Source organism: Hippocampus comes, unplaced genomic scaffold (assembly GCF_001891065.2).
Source record: "Hippocampus comes isolate QL1 unplaced genomic scaffold, H_comes_QL1_v1.1 scaffold527, whole genome shotgun sequence".
NCBI lineage: Eukaryota > Metazoa > Chordata > Actinopteri > Syngnathiformes > Syngnathidae > Hippocampus > Hippocampus comes.
In genome coordinates, this window is record NW_017804903.1 from 523,321 (window position 1) to 536,417 (window position 13,097).

Below are 13,097 nucleotides of genomic sequence, written 5' to 3' on the forward strand. Positions count from 1 at the left end.
CAAAAAAAAAAAAAAAAACGCAGTGAAAAAAAAATGCTAATTGGGACAAAAACGGCTTACTATACATGGTCGTTTTTTTTGTCGAAAAATGCCTTATTATACATGGTCGTTTTGGGGGTTAAAATCGCCTTCCTATTCATGGTCGTTTTTTTCGCCTAAAACGCCTTACAATACATGGTCGTTTTTTTCGGCTAAAAATGCCTTACGATACATGGTCGTTTTTTTCGGCTAAAAACGCCTTACTATACATGGTCGTTTTTTTCGGCTAAAAACGCCTTACTATACATGGTCGTTTTTTTTGGCCAAAAACGCTTTCCTGTACATGGTCGTTTTTTTCGGCCAAAAATGCCTTACTATACATGGTCATTTTTTTCGGCAAAAAACGCCTTCATATACAAGGTCGTTTTTTTCGGCCAAAAACGCCTTACTATACATAGTCGTTTTTTTCGGCTAAAAACGCCTTCCTATACATCGTTGTTTTATTTGCTGAAAAACGCCTTACGATACAGGGTTCTCTTTTTTGGGCTGTAAAAACGCCTTAATACACATGGTGGTCTTTTTTTGGGTTAAAATTGCCTTACAATACATGGTCGTTTTTTTTCGGATAAAACGCTTGACAATCCATGGTCGTTTTTTTCGATAAAAAAACGCATTACTATACATTGTCGTTTTTTTCAGCCAAAACCGCCTTACTGTACATGGTCGTTTTTTCCGGCAAAAAACGCCTTACTATACTATGCCGTTTTTTTCGGCTAAAAACGCCTTACTATACAAGGTCGTTTTTTCCATCTGAAAACGCCTTACTATACATGGTCGTTTGTATACTGTTAAAAACACCTTACTATACATGGTCATTTGTTTGCTGTTAAAAACAACTTTCTATACATGGTCATTTTTTCGGCTAAAAACGCCTTACTATACATGGTCGTTTCTTTCGGCTAAAAATGCCTGACAATACATGGTCGTTTCTTTTTGATAAAAACGCCTTTCTATACATGGTCGGTTTTTTCCATCTAAAAACGCCTTAATATACATGGTCATTTTTTTCGGCCAAAAACGCCTTACTATACATGATCGATTTTTTCCATCTAAAAACACCTTACTATACATGGTCATTTGTTTGCTGTGAAAAACAACTTACTATACATGGTCATTTTTTTCGTCTAAAAACGCCTTCCTATACATGGTCGCTTTTTTTTTCGTCTAAAAACGGCTTACGAAACGATATTTTTTTGGGGTCAAACCGCCTTCCTAGGGAGAGTTATAAATCTACTCCCGAATTCAATTTTATTTCTACATTGAAATAAGTTAATGACATTGTTTACAGAAGCTGATAAGAGTATGTATTATTGCTAGATCATAAAATTGCAGTTATTTTTCAGAAAAACTATTTCTTCAGTGAAATTATGCAAAACAATTCTAATTGTGCAACATTTGTAACTCTTTTTCGGTAAGATGAACACTACAACGCTTTCTGATTTTTACTTTCCCATGAAGATCACACAATGTCTTTGTATGCCAGTAATAATGTAACATAACTCACATTTTTTGTCCCAACTGCCAAACAATGTAGAAAAAAATACAACCAAGCATGTTTCAGTGTTTTGTTTTTTTTCTTAATAATAAAAATAATAATCATAATACATTTTATTTGTTTCATAATAAAAATAATAATCATAATACATTTTATTTGTGGGCGGATTTCTGAGCACTCAAGGACACCTTACAACAAGCAGTTAAAAACACAGATACAATATTAAAAACAACATCAAATAAAATAAGATAAAATAAAACAAAATAGAGATCAATCAAGCCCAGGGGTGGGCAACATTTTGGCTCGGGGGCCACATTGATTTCTAAATTTGACAGGTGGACCGGGTCAGCACAAGATACGGTACAAATAAAAACCTGTATATGTTGACAATCCATACCAAACATCAACAGAACAAAAGCATTAAAGTATTACCATTCTTTTTTTTAATGAGAACAGTGAAACAACTGTGGTATATATCCTGTCTGAACGTCCACGTATGTTAACAACATGCATGTGTGACAAACAAGCAACAAAGTGCAACAATATATTGCCCAAAAGCTGCAGCATACAGTACAGGTATATGACAAAATATAACAAAGTTAGGACTATTTGCTACAAAATGAGAGGAGTAAAAGACCTGGTGGCTTTCTTTCCACTCACTCACTGTCTCGAACTTGACCTCCCCTCAATCACCACACAAGACAGTGTTGCTCAGCTGATGTCGTACAACGAACTTTTGAACCCAGCCACGGGACGCTTCGAAGTCTTCGATGCCCATAGTGCTTTAAAATAGCGGCGCGGACACACTTATTCCATTGTATCGAGCGGAGTTACTTGAGTTAGCGCTACTGCGGATTCCGTATTGTGTGCCCCTCCCTCCCTGTGCTCTGCAACTTCAAGTAACTGCGCCACCTGGTGTTGAAATGCCTGTCATTACAAGTCCAAATGAAATGAATGCAATCATTTACATCGAACCTTAATTGTGTACTGTACCAGCCTTCGGCGGGCCGGATTATAAAGACCAATGGGCCGGATCCGGCCCGCGGACCGTAGTTGGCCCATCTCTGCTATACATGGTCGTTTTTTTTTTCCATCTAAAAACACCTTACTACACATGGTGTTTTTTTTCAGCTGAAAATGCCTGACTAACCATGGTCGTTTTTTTGGGGCCAAAAACGCCTTCCTAAATTGATTCAGGATAGAGATGGAAGTGTATTGGCAGGTGCCAGTAGGGTGATGGAAAGAGTACTTTGAAGAGTTGATGAATGAGGAAAATGAGACAGAACAAAGAGTAGAGGTGGTGACTGTTGTGGACCAGGAAGTAGCAAAGATTAGTAAGGATGAAGTGAGGAGGGCACTCTGTCCTGATGACATACCTGTGGAGGCATGGACGTGTCTCGGAGAGGTGGCAGGGGAGTCTCCGACTGGGTTGTTCAACAAGATCTAAGATGGTGCAAGATTCTTGAGCATCGGAGGAGACGTGTGCTGGTGTCCACTTTTAAGAACAAGAGAAATATCAATTCAAGTCAAGTACAACTTTATTGTCAAATGGCAAGGTCGTTTCTTTTGGCCAAAAACGCCTTCCTTTACATGGTTGTTTTATTCGGCGAAAAACGGCTTATGATACATGGTTATCTTTTTTGGGCTGTAAAAACGCCTTAATACACATGGTTGTCTTTTTTTGGGGGTTAAAATCGCCTTCCTATTCATGGTCGTTTTTTTCGCCTAAAACGCCTTACAATACATGGTCGTTTTTTTCGATAAAAAATGCCTTACTATACATGGTTGTTTTTTTTCGGCTAAAAAAGCCTTACTATACACGGTCGTTTTTCTCGGCTAAAAAACGCCTTACTATACGTGGTCGTTACTTTCGGGTTAAAACGCCTGACTGTACATGGTCGTTTTTTTGGCTAAGAACAGGTGGAGGAGAAGCGAGAGAGGTTTGCCCTGGAAAGGAGAGGAATGAAGGTCAGTCGCAGCACGACGGAGTACTGTGTGTGAATGAGAGGGACCCAAGTGGATGAGTGAGGTTACAGGAAAAGAGATAAAGACGACGGAGGATTTTAAGTGCTTCGGGTCAACTGTCCAGAGCAACGGAAAAGTGTGGAAAAGAGGTGAAGAAGCACGTACAGACAGGTTGGAACGGCTGGAGAAAAGCGTCGGGTGTGATGTGCTAAAATGAAATGAAAGGTGTATAAAACTGTGGTGAGACCACATATATTGGTAGAAGGATGCTGACTTTTGAACATGCAATGCTGAGAGGAAGACCAAAGAGGAGGTTGAGGGATGTCGTGAAAGAGGACACGAAGGTAGTTGGTGTGAGAGAAGAGGATGTGCAAGACAGGGTTAGATGTAGGCAAATGATTCACTGTGGCGACCCCTGAAAGGAAAACCCAAAAGGAAAAGAAAACTAAAGAGGTCGGGGTTTTTTTTTTTCTGATTTTATGCTTGGCCAATGAAAGAATTCCAAGAAAAGTATGCATTTAGCGTCATCTTGTTGCCATGTAACTGTTCAAATGAATTGAGGGCCTCCATCTAGTGCATTTCTGTGCAAAAAGTCGTTATCTAGTAAGAAAAAAAAAACAATTGTCACACCAAATGTTTTTGTAATATTATAAACAGAATCCGTCAAATTAAAAAAAATGCAAGAGAATTGGCCGGCATTAAAAATTAACAAACCCAAAACAATTGAAATCGTAGCATAAAAAAAAATAGAAGAACACAACGTGCTAAATCAAGCAAAGGGAAGTAAGTGTATAGGGGCATGATGTGCTCAACCCTCAAACGCTGTTGTGTCCCTCAAGTGTGCAAATCGTGCAACAAGCAAAATGTCAGAAGGAAAAGGCAACAAACGACAAACATTTGCTCGTAAGCTCACTTGGCGGAGAAAAGTCCAAGAGATCGGTCGCCATCTTCATCTGCACACCTGTCTCCAATAACCTGCAGCCCTGACGTCACAGCCACCAATCCAAACATACCTTCTTCTTCGGTTCTTCTTTCTCTCGTGAATTTTATAACGCTTGGCAAGACAACCTTTGGTGCATTACCGCCACCTAGCGGACTGGCGTGTAGAGCGATTACAACACAATACATCTGCATGCAGTTGCAGCTCTAACAAAATTACAGGACCTTATTAGAAAGGCAACAAATTATACTAAATCAAAACAAACAATGAATATCCCACATTTATTTATTTTAACTTTGACCACCCAGGCGGGAATGTTTGTTGTTTGAAGGGGCATGTTGAAGAGGCATCGTGCTGTGATCGATGGAGATACTGTAGTTAGGAAACGGTCCATCCGCGTCCGCCCCCTTTCAACAAAAAATGTTTTCAAATTAAAATGGTTTGCACTCTCCCCGACATCCACCGTACTTGTTTACTGCCTCTTGTAATGCCATTTAGAGAGGGTTTTTTTTGTCTCCTTAACTTAAGCCTTAAGCCTTAAGTTTGAATTATTCATAGCTAGTATTTTTAAAATAAAGCTAAATGTTCTGTAAAGCACTGTGTTACAGCTACAGCTATTATGAAAGATGTAAAGATGTATTGGATTGACTACGTGGGCGGCACGGTGTCGACTGCTTTAGCACGCCGGCATCACAGTACAGTACAGAGGTCCAGGGATCGATTTCCTCCCACATTCCAAAAACAATGTGTTGCAACGCCTGCTGCTCGAAAACAGCTGGGATAGGGTCCACCACGCCCGCGACCAGTGTGAGAATAAACTGATTAGAAAATGGATGGTTGGATCGTCTATTTTGCTTCGTGTGTAGTATTTCTCCTCACCACAAGGTGGCGGCGAAGGCTCAAAATTCACGGACCACTTCATTAGGTACACCTGCTCTACCGAAAACAAATCGATTGGCTGTTACGATGATAAAACCACGGTATTTGTTTTGGAAACCATTATTTATTATTTCAACTGTATTCAACCCCAGAATATAACGAGAAGAATGAGATTGGTATGGAATAAGATGGGGAAAATAAGTCAGAAAGTAACAGTCATCCAGCTAAAATATTACTATAGGAACGAGTGAAAAGAATTGAGCCGGTCCACAAACAATTGCAGTTTCAGGCGTCAGTAAAAATTTTAAAGCTGTGTCAATCGTCTGGAAAGTACGCTGCGCTAAACTCTTAAAATAAATATTCAATGTTCACATTCAAATAACAAAAGGACGTTATTTTCCACATCACGCAATTCTCGAGGCAGCTCAATGCCACTCCGGGCCATGCTAACTTCTTTATCGAATCAGTGAGAAAGCAAGCTAATACAGTCTTCGGCCAGAACCATGTCTAATATTTATAAATATTCCATTTGCGGTCGCATATACATTACAGACCATGGTGTTAAAAAACTACAACTGTGGAGAATGAACATTTTTATTGTCATTGTCTTGGTTCCGAGGAGAGTTAGCCAAGCATGGTAATGGCCGTAGCTAACTTTTGAGGACCATAATTGAAAAAGACCATTTAAATTATTTTACATTTTCCCGACAACCTCTTAAATTTGCACAGCTGCGCTCACCAATTTAAAGTTATTTATCAGACAAGTATGAGGTGTGAGGGGTTGAACTACACATAAGATGATCAAGGCATAAGAACATTTTTAAAAAGGACGACTTTTGAAATGTGAACATTAAAAAAGTGTTACATTGCACATTGCATTTGTCAGTAGAATGTCAGCTTAGCATTGGGCTAATTTCTGAAATGTATGTTAAAAATATATACATATATGCTGATGTGTGAAAATAAAGACTGGAATAGTTTCACGCACTAGAAAAGGACACTTATAAAAATATTTTTCCCCATACTTTGCAGCCAAACTGCAAATGTTAGCCATGATTTACCTGAATCTGCAAACGTTTTGGCCATGGGATATTATTGTATTGTAGGAACCTAACATTCTGCCCAATCAAAACAAAGGAAAACAACACGGTCCAAATGAAAACATTGGAATCAAAAGCAGGACCAGTGTGTTAATTTGGCTAATTCATGAACAAATCATATATGCACAGCCAGTTGTTGGAAATCCAACGATAACTAAAAACCCTTGTTTTTTTTGTCCATTTGTTTTCCATTCACACACAATAAGAAAATAGATTGGTCATAAACACTCACAAGCGCCTGTCTTGTCATTTTGCATTAGTACCACATGTATTTAAAACAAAAAAAAAGTGCAAACTTCTCGGACACAAAATGGCACTTGAGCAAAGAAATGTAAAATAACAATAAAATGTACATAAATACAACTGTATCCATTTATTTGGATAAGAACCAATTAAAAATAATGAAAAGAGTGCCAATTACCTGTTCAAAAACCATGCGGAAAAGAAACAAATCTTTTGAGGAAAAAAAAAAGTACTTTGTTTTTAAAAACAGTACCTCTAATTTTATGAGAATGAAGTCCTATTTTTGGAGCCAGAAGTTGTACGCCCATAAGGAAAATAATCGTCTTTTGTTTTTTTTTTCAAGAAAAAAGTACAAATCTTTTATGAGAACTAAGTCGTCATTTTTTGGGAAAAATTGTATTATTTAAAAAAATTTTAAAATAGTCATCATATGAAAATGAAATTATATATTTTAAAGAAAAATATCCAGACAAAAATAGTAATCACTTGAAATACTGTATATAAAACTTTTCCAGAAAAAAATATTTTGGGTATTTTTTTGCCTAGGGGAAAAAAAGAGTAATCTAAAGAAAAAAAACCTGAAAAAAAGCAAAAAGGTAGTTGTTCCTTTTTTTTTGTTGAAAATTGTAATTTTGTGTGGGTGCCAGCGTGTTTGGCGGTGAGCTGACTATTTGCAATTTCGAGAAAAAAGTTGGGGTGTTATGTAAAATTCACATCTTAAAATATATATTTTTTTACTCAATATATTTCACCTTTCAACTTGTTGCGTTGCCCCTAAAAAAGAGCACTTCATTCTCATAATATTATGACTTTTTATGGAGAAAATGTGACTTTTTAAAATTTTCTCATAACATCACCACTTTCTTCTTGCAGTATAATTATTATTATTTTTTTTGTGACGCCACCGTAAAAAAAAAAACAACAAAAAAAAAACATCAAATTAAACCATCGTTCTCTGGACTTCACTGTGATGGATGATGCGTGCCTCTCAACACTGTGGAAAAGCAAAAAAAAAAAAAAAAAACCCCAAAAAAAATTGTCAAAAACATGCCATTCGAAGAAAAAGCAACGTAAAACAGAAGCGGATGGACATTCAAAGCCTTTCAAAGCCTATATTGTGGAACCCCAGCAACAATAAAAATGAAATCCATTCATACATTGTTTTTTAAAAAAAAAGGGGAATATAAGATGTCATTCTCTCCTGATGCCATACAGGATGCAATCAAGGCAGCCATGTTGTCCCGCCGCGGCGTCCACCTTTCCGTATTGTGTGCCCCTCCCTCCCTGTGCTCTGCAACTTCAAGTAACTGCGCCACCTGGTGTTGAAATGCCTGTCATTACAAGTCCAAATGAAATGAATGCAATCATTTACATCGAACCTTAATTGTGTACTGTACCAGCCTTCGGCGGGCCGGATTATAAAGACCAATGGGCCGGATCCGGCCCGCGGACCGTAGTTGGCCCATCTCTGCTATACATGGTCGTTTTTTTTTTCCATCTAAAAACACCTTACTACACATGGTGTTTTTTTTCAGCTGAAAATGCCTGACTAACCATGGTCGTTTTTTTGGGGCCAAAAACGCCTTCCTAAATTGATTCAGGATAGAGATGGAAGTGTATTGGCAGGTGCCAGTAGGGTGATGGAAAGAGTACTTTGAAGAGTTGATGAATGAGGAAAATGAGACAGAACAAAGAGTAGAGGTGGTGACTGTTGTGGACCAGGAAGTAGCAAAGATTAGTAAGGATGAAGTGAGGAGGGCGCTGAAGAGGATGATGAGTGGAAAGGCACTCGGGCCTGATGATTTACCACTGGAGGTATGGAAGTGTCGAGGAGAGGTGGCATTGGTGTTTCTGACTGGGGTTTTCAACAAGATCTTAGATGGTGAGAAGATGCCTGAGGAATGGAGGAGTAGTGTGCTGGTGCCCATTTTTAAGAACAAGGGTGGCAGGGGAGTCTCCGACTGGGTTGTTCAACAAGATCTAAGATGGTGCAAGATTCTTGAGCATCGGAGGAGACGTGTGCTGGTGTCCACTTTTAAGAACAAGAGAAATATCAATTCAAGTCAAGTACAACTTTATTGTCAAATGCGCTGTATGTGCAACATACAAATATGCAGCGTTTTAGTCACTACAGAGGAATAAAGTTGATAAGCCAAACAATGAAACAATGGGAAAGAGTCATTGAAGCTAGACTAAGTGAGCATTTGTGAGCAGCAGTACGGTTTTTCATGGAGGAAAAAAAAAAAAGTACTACAGATGCACTTTTTACTTGAAGGATGTTGATCGAGAAGTACAGAGGGTGCCTCTGTAGATCTGAAGAAAATGTATGACAGGGTTCCCAGACAAGAAATGTGGTATTGTATGAGGAAGTCTGGAGTGGCAGAGAAGTATACTAGAGCGGTGAGGACTGGGAGTTCATCAGGGGTCAGCTCCGAGCCCCTTTTCGTTCGCTATGGTGATGGACAGGCTGACAGACGAGGTTAAACAGGAATCTGCATGAGAGCAGGGAACAGGTGGAGGAGAAGCGAGAGAGGTTTGCCCTGGAAAGGAGAGGAATGAAGGTCAGTCGCAGCACGACGGAGTACTGTGTGTGAATGAGAGGGACCCAAGTGGATGAGTGAGGTTACAGGAAAAGAGATAAAGACGACGGAGGATTTTAAGTGCTTCGGGTCAACTGTCCAGAGCAACGGAAAAGTGTGGAAAAGAGGTGAAGAAGCACGTACAGACAGGTTGGAACGGCTGGAGAAAAGCGTCGGGTGTGATGTGCTAAAATGAAATGAAAGGTGTATAAAACTGTGGTGAGACCACATATATTGGTAGAAGGATGCTGACTTTTGAACATGCAATGCTGAGAGGAAGACCAAAGAGGAGGTTGAGGGATGTCGTGAAAGAGGACACGAAGGTAGTTGGTGTGAGAGAAGAGGATGTGCAAGACAGGGTTAGATGTAGGCAAATGATTCACTGTGGCGACCCCTGAAAGGAAAACCCAAAAGGAAAAGAAAACTAAAGAGGTCGGGGTTTTTTTTTTTCTGATTTTATGCTTGGCCAATGAAAGAATTCCAAGAAAAGTATGCATTTAGCGTCATCTTGTTGCCATGTAACTGTTCAAATGAATTGAGGGCCTCCATCTAGTGCATTTCTGTGCAAAAAGTCGTTATCTAGTAAGAAAAAAAAAACAATTGTCACACCAAATGTTTTTGTAATATTATAAACAGAATCCGTCAAATTAAAAAAAATGCAAGAGAATTGGCCGGCATTAAAAATTAACAAACCCAAAACAATTGAAATCGTAGCATAAAAAAAAATAGAAGAACACAACGTGCTAAATCAAGCAAAGGGAAGTAAGTGTATAGGGGCATGATGTGCTCAACCCTCAAACGCTGTTGTGTCCCTCAAGTGTGCAAATCGTGCAACAAGCAAAATGTCAGAAGGAAAAGGCAACAAACGACAAACATTTGCTCGTAAGCTCACTTGGCGGAGAAAAGTCCAAGAGATCGGTCGCCATCTTCATCTGCACACCTGTCTCCAATAACCTGCAGCCCTGACGTCACAGCCACCAATCCAAACATACCTTCTTCTTCGGTTCTTCTTTCTCTCGTGAATTTTATAACGCTTGGCAAGACAACCTTTGGTGCATTACCGCCACCTAGCGGACTGGCGTGTAGAGCGATTACAACACAATACATCTGCATGCAGTTGCAGCTCTAACAAAATTACAGGACCTTATTAGAAAGGCAACAAATTATACTAAATCAAAACAAACAATGAATATCCCACATTTATTTATTTTAACTTTGACCACCCAGGCGGGAATGTTTGTTGTTTGAAGGGGCATGTTGAAGAGGCATCGTGCTGTGATCGATGGAGATACTGTAGTTAGGAAACGGTCCATCCGCGTCCGCCCCCTTTCAACAAAAAATGTTTTCAAATTAAAATGGTTTGCACTCTCCCCGACATCCACCGTACTTGTTTACTGCCTCTTGTAATGCCATTTAGAGAGGGTTTTTTTTGTCTCCTTAACTTAAGCCTTAAGCCTTAAGTTTGAATTATTCATAGCTAGTATTTTTAAAATAAAGCTAAATGTTCTGTAAAGCACTGTGTTACAGCTACAGCTATTATGAAAGATGTAAAGATGTATTGGATTGACTACGTGGGCGGCACGGTGTCGACTGCTTTAGCACGCCGGCATCACAGTACAGTACAGAGGTCCAGGGATCGATTTCCTCCCACATTCCAAAAACAATGTGTTGCAACGCCTGCTGCTCGAAAACAGCTGGGATAGGGTCCACCACGCCCGCGACCAGTGTGAGAATAAACTGATTAGAAAATGGATGGTTGGATCGTCTATTTTGCTTCGTGTGTAGTATTTCTCCTCACCACAAGGTGGCGGCGAAGGCTCAAAATTCACGGACCACTTCATTAGGTACACCTGCTCTACCGAAAACAAATCGATTGGCTGTTACGATGATAAAACCACGGTATTTGTTTTGGAAACCATTATTTATTATTTCAACTGTATTCAACCCCAGAATATAACGAGAAGAATGAGATTGGTATGGAATAAGATGGGGAAAATAAGTCAGAAAGTAACAGTCATCCAGCTAAAATATTACTATAGGAACGAGTGAAAAGAATTGAGCCGGTCCACAAACAATTGCAGTTTCAGGCGTCAGTAAAAATTTTAAAGCTGTGTCAATCGTCTGGAAAGTACGCTGCGCTAAACTCTTAAAATAAATATTCAATGTTCACATTCAAATAACAAAAGGACGTTATTTTCCACATCACGCAATTCTCGAGGCAGCTCAATGCCACTCCGGGCCATGCTAACTTCTTTATCGAATCAGTGAGAAAGCAAGCTAATACAGTCTTCGGCCAGAACCATGTCTAATATTTATAAATATTCCATTTGCGGTCGCATATACATTACAGACCATGGTGTTAAAAAACTACAACTGTGGAGAATGAACATTTTTATTGTCATTGTCTTGGTTCCGAGGAGAGTTAGCCAAGCATGGTAATGGCCGTAGCTAACTTTTGAGGACCATAATTGAAAAAGACCATTTAAATTATTTTACATTTTCCCGACAACCTCTTAAATTTGCACAGCTGCGCTCACCAATTTAAAGTTATTTATCAGACAAGTATGAGGTGTGAGGGGTTGAACTACACATAAGATGATCAAGGCATAAGAACATTTTTAAAAAGGACGACTTTTGAAATGTGAACATTAAAAAAGTGTTACATTGCACATTGCATTTGTCAGTAGAATGTCAGCTTAGCATTGGGCTAATTTCTGAAATGTATGTTAAAAATATATACATATATGCTGATGTGTGAAAATAAAGACTGGAATAGTTTCACGCACTAGAAAAGGACACTTATAAAAATATTTTTCCCCATACTTTGCAGCCAAACTGCAAATGTTAGCCATGATTTACCTGAATCTGCAAACGTTTTGGCCATGGGATATTATTGTATTGTAGGAACCTAACATTCTGCCCAATCAAAACAAAGGAAAACAACACGGTCCAAATGAAAACATTGGAATCAAAAGCAGGACCAGTGTGTTAATTTGGCTAATTCATGAACAAATCATATATGCACAGCCAGTTGTTGGAAATCCAACGATAACTAAAAACCCTTGTTTTTTTTGTCCATTTGTTTTCCATTCACACACAATAAGAAAATAGATTGGTCATAAACACTCACAAGCGCCTGTCTTGTCATTTTGCATTAGTACCACATGTATTTAAAACAAAAAAAAAGTGCAAACTTCTCGGACACAAAATGGCACTTGAGCAAAGAAATGTAAAATAACAATAAAATGTACATAAATACAACTGTATCCATTTATTTGGATAAGAACCAATTAAAAATAATGAAAAGAGTGCCAATTACCTGTTCAAAAACCATGCGGAAAAGAAACAAATCTTTTGAGGAAAAAAAAAAGTACTTTGTTTTTAAAAACAGTACCTCTAATTTTATGAGAATGAAGTCCTATTTTTGGAGCCAGAAGTTGTACGCCCATAAGGAAAATAATCGTCTTTTGTTTTTTTTTTCAAGAAAAAAGTACAAATCTTTTATGAGAACTAAGTCGTCATTTTTTGGGAAAAATTGTATTATTTAAAAAAATTTTAAAATAGTCATCATATGAAAATGAAATTATATATTTTAAAGAAAAATATCCAGACAAAAATAGTAATCACTTGAAATACTGTATATAAAACTTTTCCAGAAAAAAATATTTTGGGTATTTTTTTGCCTAGGGGAAAAAAAGAGTAATCTAAAGAAAAAAAACCTGAAAAAAAGCAAAAAGGTAGTTGTTCCTTTTTTTTTGTTGAAAATTGTAATTTTGTGTGGGTGCCAGCGTGTTTGGCGGTGAGCTGACTATTTGCAATTTCGAGAAAAAAGTTGGGGTGTTATGTAAAATTCACAT